The sequence below is a fragment of the Mercenaria mercenaria genome, chromosome 5, assembly GCF_021730395.1.
Source record: "Mercenaria mercenaria strain notata chromosome 5, MADL_Memer_1, whole genome shotgun sequence".
NCBI lineage: Eukaryota > Metazoa > Mollusca > Bivalvia > Venerida > Veneridae > Mercenaria > Mercenaria mercenaria.
The window spans coordinates 82,654,220-82,667,458 of NC_069365.1; positions in this window are offsets into that span (position 1 = coordinate 82,654,220).

Genomic DNA, 13,239 nt, shown 5'->3' on the forward strand with positions numbered 1-13,239 from the left:
CATGGAGGGATTTTGATATAACTTGCCATAAATGGCATAAATGTTCACCACCTCAAGACGGAGTGTCATGTGCAAGAACCAGGTCCCTAAGTCTAAGGTCAAGGTCACACTTAGAGGCCAAATGTCAGATACAAGAATGACTTTGTCCGGAGCATTTCTTCTTCAAGCATGAAGGGATTTTGAAGTAACTTGACACAATCATGAAACGGAGTGTCATGCGCAGGTCCCTTTAGAATTACTTCCCTTTGTTGTTACTATAAATAGCTTATATTGTAACTTTTTCATTACTAGTCATAGGGAAAAATCGCGACCACTTTTCACGTTACATTCAATTTTGAGGTGTATTTTGACCTATCTCTACCTGGTAAGGATTTTTGTGTGGCCTTACAACTTTTTTTTTTGGATTTTTTTTTTTTAAGATACACTTCCCTTAGTTGTTACTATAAATAACTTACATTGTAACTTTTTTATAACTGACCGTAGGAAAAAACCAAGACCACTTTTCTGTGGTACAACATAGATTTTACTTTCAAATTTTAGATGTATTTTAAGGTATCTCTACCTGGTAAGGAGTGTTTTTGTGGACTTAGGAAAACAAAAGAATTACAATAATTACCAAAAAATTCATTCTAAACAACCACAAAATTATAATTCCATTTGCAGATACAGGTGCTAGTGTAAAGAAATTTGCTGTGACGGGCGTATATTGTGACATTCTGGCACTCTTGTTTTTAAATATTCTTTAATATATGATAGGTAGTGCTCAGTTCCTTCGATAGTTATATGATCCCTCCTATAATGTCTAGCCAGTGTGAATTAATGTTGTGATAAATAAAAAAATAATAGTATAAAAAAATTAAAACTATCGATTTTTATGTGAGGGGGTCTTTAAAATAATATTACATAGTGACATAAAGATGACATAAGAATATCCTGATCAGTTATATAGTGATAGCATGAAATCACTTATAGATTATATATAAGAGAGAAAATAAAGAAAAAAAATCAACGAAATGCCTTTCAAACACATTGGATCCCCAGATAGACATAAGAACATAATTATAGCGTATGAGAAAATATATGTTCAAACAGTGTCAAAAGTTCAATTATAAACCCGGGCGCTTTCAGCTTTTAAAAAGCCATTTTTAAGGGTAGCATAAATCAAAACAATACAATAAAGGCATAAATTCTGCCTGTATTGTTGATATATAAATGCTATTGTGGTAAGTTCTTTAAAAGGACGGGGATGGAGTTGTTATCTTCAGTGATGTTAAAATCTGAAATATGTTTATCATTAACTTACATTTGTGTATAAACTTTAAAATTGAATTTATCATTTAGATAGAAATAGCTGTTTCAGGACTTTGTGTGTTAAAAGAATGAGAAAGTTGAAAGAATATGTTTTTCATATCTATAAATATTGGTTCTTCAACAGTATCAATTCCAGTCCAGCTTATTTCAACTGATCGCATAAAAAGGCACGATTATTTGCTCACCACATTACGCTTAATATTGTAAATTTCCGATGTAATTTTTGGAAGGTTTCACTCTCCTAATATTCTGGTCATGTTCTGTTGACATATGAACTACTTTGTGTTAAATAACAGAAAATTAATTAATACGCCACAGCAAAAGGTTTATACATGTAACAGGCTATGTATTAATGTAGAAGATATTTAATATTTTCGTTACATGACAATCCCATTTCTTTTTACAGTTAACCTACTTTGTACTTTGGCACAGTTTTAAACAAGGAATTGATTACTAGAAAATACGTTTATATCAGATTTTAATTGTTTTAGTAAACAATTATATGTTATCTCACTTGGATATGACTTTGAGATTATCTGAGGTAAACAGGACACATGACTTATGTTTTGTCGTAATTTCCGACCCGATTCTAATCGTGGTTTGTAATGACAAAAACTTCAATCCTGTTATAACACCATGAAATTATACAGGTAACACTATTATATGTGCATGTACTGGTATTTTATGGCCACATCGCGCGACCCCGAGCCTGCAATAAACAATTAACCGGTCATTTCGAGTGCCGCGTGATGATTTCACGAAACTCCGAGGCAGCATTCTCTTACCTGGATGAATTTTTTATATAATAAGCTTGTTCTTTTTACTGTTTAAAATTTGTTAATTTCGATATTGAAATAGTTTCTGGCCATGCAAATCAGTTAAGAAATAAATTTATGTAAACTGGACTAAATTATTAATCGTATAAAATTAAACAGACATTCAAATGACCGCCGTTAAAGAAGTGATTTGTTAGATTTTGATATCTAAATAATTTCTGACTTAATTTGCGAATTAAATTTAGAAATAAATTAATGTAAAATGCACTAAATAGCATTTGAAATAACACCCGCTAAAAAAGGAAATTGTTAATTTAAAGTTTGTTATTGGAATACTTTCTGACTATGCTATTTAAATCAGAAATAAATTTTGGTAAAATGGACTTAATTTAAGAATTATATAAAACTAAACAAACTTTCAAAAAACTGCCGTTAAAGAATAGTGATTTCTTGAATATTATATTGAAATAGTTTCTGACAGTGCAAATTAAATTAAGAAATAAGTTGATGTAGAATGGACTAAATTAAAAGCTATTTAAAATTACATAAATTTTAAGATTATGGCCGTTAAAGAATAGTGATCTTTATAATGAAAATCGTAGGAGAAATTATTTTTTTTTATTTTGAAAATGGTCTTTTTTATTTATTTGGAAGGAATCATAAAAAATAAAAAGGAGAAAGAAATTACTGCCGTATCCACTAAAAAAACCCATAAAAATTATAACTGAAAATATAAATAAAAAGATACTATTATTATCCACAAGTACTGTGCTTTTTTCGCTCATTACTATGTAAAATATAATTATCTTGCTCCAAGTAATCTGAAATATGTCCTCGAAGACCCATTTTAATTTGTATAAGTAATTATTTATTCGTCTATGAGTCACTCGAAGGAATTCCGCCAAGTGACTCGGAAACAAAATAAACCAATACAGGTGTGTATTCCGCTAATTGGATTTCATTTTGAGTCACTCCAAGAATTTCCTTCGAGTGACTTCGCATAAAGCCTCGGAGTCAGACAGTAAAATTCCTTGACGGAAATTGACACATTTTTAAAAATAACTCTTGAAGATGTCATTCATGCATTTAATTACCACAGTAATAACTTGAAACTGTTTCGCAGCATTAAAATACATGGTTTCCCTAATTTATCGAATACTCCCCGGTCGATCAGATATTAGCTTCACAGTAGTAACACAGTAAATCTACATTGCAGCGGGTCATTATTCCTGGAATTTTCAAAGCTTTAGAGACGCATATATTACGATCCTTTGTTCCCATATGCTATTTCTCGTGAGGGTAATTTTCCATTAAATGGCTTAAATCAACCATGCGTTAACTATGGTACAAAATACCCGTTTTGCACGAGCATCATGAGGAATGGCCTAACACATTGGATTGTGATAAAATATCATTGTACATTGATTCACACACATGAAAAAACAGCTATTATGGCGCACATGTCTATGAAAGAGCGGGTTAGGATCGTAGAAATGTTGGCCGCTGGTACTTCATTACGGCAAGTAAAGTTTTTAAAGTATTCACAGCTAATCCAAAAAGTAGCATTTATTTATTTTTTGCGTTTACAGGTTGCAAGGTTATTTAACTGAGGTTTATCAACCATTCAAGTGCTGTGTGAAAAGTTTCAGATAACCGGGTCCATGCGAAATCGGCCGAGGAGTGCTAAACCGCGACACATCTCCAGGATGGATATATCAAAGTGTCCCACCTCCGGAACCTTTTACTACCGCTACGAGCACAGCCAGGGGAAAGATAGGTTCCAATGGCCGGAATATATCGTACAAAACCGTGACACGACGCTTAGCAGAAATAGGTTTGCGAGCCAAAAGACCGCGTAAAGGTTTTGTACTGAATGAGCGGTATCGTCATGAGCGTCTTGTTTGGGCAAGACATCACATGCGGATGACAAGGGCAGATTGGGCAAATGTGTTTTTCACAGACGAAACACGCATCAAGCTTAGAGGGCCTGACGGAAGACGCCGCTTTTAGTTGTTAAAAGAAACCTGAATGTCATGCGGTATTAACAAGACATTGTGATTCCAGTTATTGTGCCTCACATTGCAGCAAATCGCGGCATGATACTCGCCCAAGACAAAGCACCGTATCACGTGGCTAGATCCACGCGAGATGTATTGAATAATAATAACATTCAGGTGTTATATTGGCCAGTAAAAAGATTATACCTAAATCCAATTGAGCACATTTGGGACTTGCTCAAAAGAAGAATTTGATTTTTGCCAAAGCAATAAATCTACAAGATCTGGAAAATAACGCCATTAACGAGTGGCAGGATATCGCACAAGGTGTCATTCAGAGATACATCATTTCGATGCGTAGCCGTTGTCGGGCAGTTATAAATGCGAACGGCGGACATACGAGATATAATTTGACAAAGAGAAAGTGTGACTTTGAAAAGTGTGGGTGTTTTTATCCAAACTGTTGTTGTTACCATATCTCAAATATTCTAATGAAATGAAACTGGCAATATTGTTATTAAGATATTGAATAAATTGGTGGTATACTTTATTGTTTTATTTTCAGCGTACTCTTAAAGAAAAATAAGAAATTCATAGGTGGCCGATTATTCACCCTGCAAACACTGTAGATCTATGTAATGGAATTATTATATTACACCCTGAAAACTCTGACACGTTTTGAATGTTTTACTTTTACACAACAATACATCTAACATGTATTTTTTTTGCGTGTATGAAGCTACTCAATCTACAATTACTACTTTCAATTCGTTCTGTCCCAAAAAACATCACATCACGGTTTCTCTTAAAATAAAACTTAATGCCGAAGAAACTGTCATTTAAAAATAAAGAATACCTTAGGGATGCCCCATGTGGCAGGCACTATAGAAAGTAACCATTAAGCGAGCAATTCTGTCAGACGAAACTGCGTCACAATGTTTATTAATAAGTATTAGCTACTCTATGTATTATTGCCTTAATCTTGCTTTCTCACACCTACATTTTTGAGCTTATGTGCAATCTTTATTCCTGTAAGATTTTGTGTAAGATATCAAATAAGGACACGCTCCTCTTACTTATAATGTTATTGCTGAAACTATAAACTACTGGTATTTCGTAACGGCTGCAAGTCTATATAAATATTATGGTAAAATACCTGGAAAAATATATATCATTTTCTGGTCTTGAATTTGGCCGCTTAGGATTAACGTTATACATGCATTCAGATTATTAATCTAACACAAAATACTCAAAGATATCCAATATGTTCCAATATGTTTCAACGTTTCATGTTCATTTGGTCTGTTCGCTTTATTATGGATAGTACTGAACTCATTACATTTTACGTCTACTATAATTAATTTCAGTGATGCAGATAAATAATCAAAAGGAGATCAAAGTAACAGAGACAAATAACACAGCAATGAGGTTAGATTTCATTTTCTATTAAATGTTATTTAATATTCATTCTCGGAGTGAAACATGAAACGCTTGCAATTATCCTTTGCAATGGATATTTTGTAGTAACGAGTTGCGGCGCTAACGGGGTTTATAAAGCAAATGGTTCATCTTTACTATACATGGTATCACGTTTAGACTCAAATGCTTGAGATAAGCACATAAAAATAACTTAACTTTTCTGCGTTTGTCATTAAGACAAATGTTCTGCATTCAGTGGGTCATTTCCTATTATCAATCTCTTTTTCAATATAGACTTGAAATTATTGTTTGAATTTTCATAATATTTTAGTCTCGAAACATTATTATCTGAAGAAATATTTTGTAAAGACTAACGTTTTGAATCAAATTCACAAATGATAAAATGTCGGCAGTAAACAATAGCTTATACCCTGTAAATCAACAACCTATTACAGGGGTGCGTAAAACGTTGAATATATTTGATGAGAATATTCATCATCTGAAGTTAAATAACTTCTGAGAATATTTTAGTGAAAGAAGAGCACTGAATATCTTTAAGATTCTTTTGAAGCATAGAACGCAAACTATCAACCGATTGCATATTCGGTTTGATTTTGTCTAATCATGAGAGGTAATGTAACTACATTCACGCCTTAAGGTAGTTCTGCACGTCTGGATCGAAATTTTTTCTACAATGTAGAATTTGATTAAACTCTGATTTTTCAAAACTTCAGGATATACCTAGAAAATGCAACAAATAAAAAAGACAGGATCGTGTGCTTGAATTTTTGCTAGATTAATTTGAAAACTTTTGACCTCACACAATATTTCATAATGGGAGTTGATGGAAAAATCATTACTTTCATAACATATTTGCGAATAGAAACTTTTTTATAATGTAGATTTTGATGAAACTTCTCACAGTTGTAAATAAACACGCTAATTTTAAGACATTAGTTTGAATATTTTAACGTGTCATATGTTTTAATATCATATTTTGACTTTAGAAATACAGCAATAGTGCAATTGTAATAAATATCATGGTTTTGATTAATTTGTAAAATAGTTTTCATTTCCGTACGCCGAATCCAGGATTTATTCTACGTTTTCCGGAAAAATGACGTTACGCCATCACTTCCGGTTTATCAAACGTGCAAAACTACTTTAAGCGGAAAAAATCTAATAAGTATCATTAGATAGACCTCCATATCTCCAAAATATCATGAATAATACAGGCTATTTCAATCAGATAACATAGTACTTCTGATAATGTACATCCTTTTTCAATAGGCGTTTTATGTTTCGGTTGTATTTTTAGTTCCAAACTCAACGCGGCATTAAATTAAATTTATCATTCATTGTAACTGTCTAATTGTACGAAGTGGGAATAACCTAGATATTACAGCTTTTCAAATAAAATGACAATTGATATTCATCTGAAATACCGAGCGCTTATTTGAATACTTATCAGTATTTGTATGTCAGAGCACTGTAAAAGACAAACATCAAAATTCGAGAGACTTCGACACTGTTACCATCTATTTTGTCTCATTTCTTAGTATCTAAACACTTATTTGACTTCCGTATTGCTGCACGAAGCCCATCAGGTTTTGCACTAAAATCATAATATGTTAAACCCGTCAAAATTAATTTCCATAACTAGAAGTTCCATTAATCAGACATCAAAGTATAGAAGACAGTTATCAGACACCACTCCTAGGTAAAACATCACTAACGACTTACCGCTCATTGTCAGAGAGTAACATGAATGATATCAATTATTTGCCGCAACGGATGCTTTAAGCGGCCGCTCGAACCGTTAACAAAACCACAAAAAATAAAGCATCCAAACATAAGATTAGCGTACTGAGAAAGGAAAACAGATAAATATTTTACCTTTACCCTAAAAGGCTACTAAATTTCTAAAATGAACTGGTCCATCATTCAATTTGGACAGTACCACTTTTTATTTGAAGGGATGCTCTATGCAAATTTACTGACTGAATAGCGAACAGTACAGACTAAGAAGAGCCTGCATGGATGTGCAGATTCATTTTAGTCTGCACGGGTCGCACAGGCAAAGTCACTTGTCTCCAGCAGGCTAAAGATTAAAGTAGTTAAGAGAAAAACAAATTAATTCTGAAAAGTTGTTGTCATTTAGTTCAGTTACTTTTGAAGTTGTACAAAATATACTCATTAATGTTATCAAAATGCTTCTATATACCACATTAAGATTAGATTAAGATAAAAAAAAAAAGGTTTGATAAAGTATACACTTTAACTGTCTTATTGATTGGCTTGCAGACCAATACTCAAAACTGTTGTCTGAGACAAAGAACCCATGACAAATAGTTTTGACTTGTGACTGGCATTTTTGCCTTAGGCAAATAGTTTAAAATAAATAAATAATTTGTCTGTTGGTAGGCAAGTCATTAAATGAGTTTTTTTATTTCATGACATCAGAAATGAATTCTCAAAGGTATCTTTCTTAAAGTTTTGAATATAGCTTTATTTAGCAAAATTTAGTGTCGAACAACAGACCACCAAATATCGCAAACTGCTGATTTATATGAGGAGTCATGAAATAATTCTCGTTTGTTTATCGTTTACTTTGCCCGATTTCTGATGGAACGACTCGCGCTTCTGTTCTGTCGCGTTCTGGCATGCGTGACAACGAATCAACAGCAAAATGATATTTTTCGGTCTTTGTGACGGGCCCGATAGAAAGCTATGTCAAGACTTGCAGTAACCAGCCTTAAAATTGTTAGCATGAAGTACTGTTAGTTTTGACAATTTTGTTAATATACTACACGGTCCAATATGTACAAATAGCTGTATTTGATGGACAAAACAGTAAACTGAAAATTGCAATATGAATTATAAGATTTGTATGTTGACCAATACAATATGCTACACAGTGCAATATGTACAGAAAAGCTTTGAGTTTTCAAGATTACAATATACATGTACTACACAGTGCATTATCTATAAATCAGCTTTGTGTGTTTTACAATATAATATTCTACACATTGCAATAATGTACTGTAAGTTTTAAATGTCGGACAATCCAATATTTTACACAGTGCAAAATATACCATAAAATTGATAATAGAGATTCTAGCAAAAATGCTAATGGAACAGACTCCAAGACCAAGAATAATGACTGATTTGTAAAATTAAACTTTCTTTGTGTATGACATTATTATCGCGTGCAAAGGCAGGAAAGATAATCGACCGATAGGATGTAAAAATAACCATTTACAATATTTTCCTTTACATATTTGCTATTATTGAATCTGTGTAAATAAAAAAATTGCCAAAGAGGTTCTATGTCACATGAAAATCAATATTCTTGAAATCCTCCCTAACTGCCCTTGCATTGCAACTATTTTTGAGCACCATCATGAACTATGTGTGCCAAATAAGGTGGATTTATTGTTTTTCTTTCTATCACGCGACTTGAAAACTCACAACTATGGTGGCTGATTTCTGCCATTTCGTGTTGGCGTGTTGGCGGGGCGAAAACACGACAACACTAAACCACGAAAACTCGATAAAAACCTAATTTGTCGAGTTTTCGTGTTTTCGTGTTGTCGTATCGGCGGGTCGAAAACACGAAAACACGACACATTTTACGCGAAATCTCGACGTTTAGAGAACGCCGACACGACAAATTTATCTGTCGAGTTTTCGTGTTGCCGGGAATAAATATGTCGTGTTGGCGCCCTTCATTTGTCGTGTTTCGTGTTTTCGCCCCGCCAACACGAAAACACGACAAATATCTTATGTGTCGAGTTTTCGTTTCGGCGGGGCGAAACCACGAAAACACGACAAATACATTACTTGTCGAGTTTTCGTGTTTTCTCCCCGCCGACACGAAAACTCGACAAATTAGGTATTTGTCGAGTTTTCGTGTTGTCGTGTTTTCGCCCCGCCGACACGACAACACGAAAACACGACTAATACTTTTCAGACATCTTTTATAAAACGTAGAGTTATTTTGAAACCAGTGGCAAAGGGTTTTAGAAGCATTTTTCTTTCTTTTCGAACGAACCATCAATTCAGAATTTCTTTATATTCACTAAAACTGCATTAGGAGATCTGAGATTATAAAACAGTACAATAATATGTCAATTGTCAGTTATCGTTTTAAGAATACAAAGTATTTGTATAACAGACCCGGTTCCAGAAAAAATTCATTGGGGTGCGGTGAGCGGTAACAGTTAAAGAATGAAGGCGGCATCGGCGAGCCGAGTGGGGTTAGGTACGGAAAGGGGTAACCCCTCATGTTAGGTAGGGTCAAGATGTGTCCGCCTGGAAATGTTGGAAATATAAGAATAAAGTGGTGGCCCCTGCTACATTTTTTTCCAGATTTTGAGGTACGGGGGTTAACCTCTCCTGACAGTGGAATCACAGGATCTCTCACTTTTCATTTTTGAAATAAAGGTATATGGTCCCTGCTGCATTTTTGTACAAAATCTGAGGTACGTGAGGGGGTCATGCCCTCCTATTTAGGGGGTCAGATGGTGTTCGGACATTTTTGAAATATAGGAATGCAATGGTGGCCTCTGGTGCATTTTTGTGTCTAAATTATGAGAAAATGTTAATTTTATACGCGATATCGTTTTATGTAACAAAATGGTATTCGGTCGAAATATAAATAGAACATAAGTCAATTTTCATTTTCAAACTTATATTTTCTAGCATGAAGTTATGTTGTGTTCAGATCAGTAATTGTTGTGCGCATGTCTAACGGAAGATGCCGAAGCGAAAACACGAAAACTCGACAAATAAGAAATTTGTCGTGTTTCTGAGTTTTCGTGTTTTCGTGCCGGCGGGGCGAAAATATGAAAATTCGACAAATAATGTATTTGTCGTGTTTTCGTGTCGGTGGGGCGAAAACTCGACAAATAAGGTATTTGTTGTGTCTTCGTGTTGGCGGGGCGAAAACACGAAAACTCGACAAATACCAAGTGTGTTTTCGTTTCGGCGGGGCGAAAAAAAAACGAAAAACACGACAGCACGATAAATAAAGGGCGCCAATACGGCATATTCATACCCACCAACACGAAAACTGGACATACCTGTACCGAATGAAAATAGATAATATAGTAATATGAACATTATCATCCTGGAATACGGGAATGAGAGTAACAATTTTAAAAACGTTTACAGTTGATGCAGACAGAAGATTACAGTTATTAAAATGAAAACTCAAGATATTTATACCATCCTAGCGCTTAAACATTCCTTTTCAGACAAACAATTAGGAAAATTAGATCTGATTTTGTGAATGACATTATCGTCGCGTGCAAGTCTCGAAATCCCATGGGTTCCCCAAACAAGCCTTAATTAGAGAAATTTCATTCAAATTAACGATTCTATTGTGCAATTTCTTGCTGCGTGGCAGGAAATAAGACAGTAACTATATATATATACCGACAAAAAACTTCTTGATGTGACAATGCACAAGATAAAAATGCAAAGACGTTCGTTTGACCAAGTATTTCATTTTATTACGAAGCTAATGTAGTATGTTTACACGTGACGAAAGTTTCATAATTGCTCGTTTTTTGTAATTAGTTTGTAATGTTTCTGCTGCTTGAATGTAAGAATATGGTCTTAAAATTGAATGTTACTTGTTTTTAAAATTTACACCATGTTATATAACATGGAAGTTTCTAATGTAGGCTTTGAAATTAAAAACACGCTCAACACGACGACAGTGGAAATGTTGCAGGTCTCCGTTTGGTTAAGCCTGTTTACAAACGGTAGTGGAATTACATACCACTGTCCACACCCTCTAGCCCCCGACATTTTTACATATTACAAGTACTAAAATACAATTTATAGACATCCGCATATGTACTCAAACGGCGGTGTAGAACCCTCAACGATACATTAGATTGCAATTCCTTGAAAATGCGTTGACAAGTGACTATTGACATTACCATGTGCTTCCAGCATGTCATTTTTCTATTTAAGTATTTTTGTTTGATGTCTTTCCTAAAACATAACATGGTATAAAGAAACAATGAAACAAAATATATATTCGATCTTTGACAAAACTGTACACATAACCTAAAGTTAATAAAACTCGACAGAAAATGCTGAAAACCCAGGTTTGTCGAACATTGGTTATATCTATGACAATTATCTTAAGATTTGTTCAAATGATACACAGTACGAGTACAAGTACGTATAAAATATGTTATTTAAACAAGCATTCGAACAATTTAAAAAGTAAGGTTAGATTTCCAAATTTGTACACTGATTAAGCATACATTTGTTTCTGTTTTACTTCTAGTAATGCTAGTGCGTGTATAATCAGAGGTACAAGTCAACAATAAATATCATCATATATATGAACCTAAATACTAAATTATCATTAACGCTTAAGAGTCCCAAAAATGCATTACAGAAGGATAAATGGTGAGCCGTTGTCAAATCACTCAACGACAGAAATAAGAAAGACATGAATGATAACAACGATAATAAAAATAGATAAAAACATTCTTTAGAAGTACAGAACACGTCAAAGCAATATAATAGCATACTCGATTTGACTATGTTCATCATTAGAAGTAAACAAACGGCCAACAACCTTCACCGTTCCTCGGGCATATATATGATTGTATAAAAGTACATATATATTTAAACATGTGTATCATAAATCTTGACTAAAATACATTACAAACAAAATGATAGAGCGTGTTTATGTGTAATTTCACACATATAAGTTCAGATTCAGTTGCATATTCGTCAAGGTCCAGATTCCAAAACATATTTGAAATATAAATAGGATACACATGCTTTGAAAATAATAAAATTTGTGTTACGTTTCTGAATACATTTAAAAACAAACTTGGGGCTTCCGTGATCGAGTGGTTAAGGCTGCTGACTTCAAACCACTTGCCTCTCATCGATGTGGTTCGAGCCTTTCTCGGGGCGTTGAATTCTTCATGTGATATATCAAATTTTAATAAAATAGTAACATTATAATACCAGATAAAATTGTAATCGAAAACAAGGAACTATCCGGAAGTTTAGATATTGTAAATGAATTAAATAAGCATTTCGTAAATATCTCGAATGTCATAAACAAAAGACAAAATTCTCAAAAAGTAATTGCTCTGATTTAAAGGTAATTTTGGACCTAAAACTTAGATACCGTTAACTCCATATCGAAGTAATAAACGTTTTTAAGTTAGAAAAGGTCATCATTAGGTACATATCTGCAGGTTTAAACGGAATTGGCACAAACGTCATTAAACTTTTAGGGTATTATATTGCTCCAATAAGTACATCATTTATCATTTATAGTATCAGATCTGTTATTTTGCAGATTAACTGAAAGAAGCTTTAGCAATATCAATTTTCAAATCCGGTGATAAAAATTAGGCGAAGTGTTATCATCCTATATCTGTTATATAGACTACGATATAAAAATATTTAAACGCCATATTGCTGGACAAAAACAGTTACACTTTGAAAAACAAAACATCGTTCCCAACAACCAAATGGGTCTCAGGACAAATCATTCTTGCAATATAATGCTCATTAATTGTTGATCGGACCGAGGCCAAAATTAAAAAAGATAAAAAACATTTTACCTTACAATAGACTGATAAAAACGTTCTCAGCGTAGTCATAATAATTTAAACTGGCATTATCCGCCAGTTGAGTTTTATTAAACACCAAACTGGTTACAATTCCTTGATATATGTACTAGTTTT